This window comes from Bombus pyrosoma, linkage group LG6 (assembly GCF_014825855.1).
Source record: "Bombus pyrosoma isolate SC7728 linkage group LG6, ASM1482585v1, whole genome shotgun sequence".
Classification (NCBI taxonomy): Eukaryota; Metazoa; Arthropoda; class Insecta; order Hymenoptera; family Apidae; genus Bombus; species Bombus pyrosoma.
This window is the reverse complement of record NC_057775.1, coordinates 3223224-3223621: the sequence shown is the minus strand read 5'-3', so window position 1 is coordinate 3223621 and position 398 is coordinate 3223224.

Genomic DNA, 398 nt, shown 5'->3' with positions numbered 1-398 from the left:
GCAATACGTTATAACGTAATACTATATAACGTAACTCTATATAACGTAGTACGTTACAACGCTAAACTATATAACGTAATACTATGTAACGTAATACATTATGACGTAATGCGTTACAACGCTAAGCTTTATAACGTAATGCTATATAACGTAAATCTATATAACGTAATAGATTATAACGTAATGCTATATAACGTAAATCTATATAACGTAATAGATTATAACGTAATGCTATATAACGTAAATCTATATAACTTAATAGATTATAACGTAATACTGTGTAATATAATACATAATAACGTAATACTATATAACGTAATACCTTATAACGTAATGCGTTACAACGTTAAACTATTTAACGTAATACTATATAACGTAACACTATATGACGTGATACA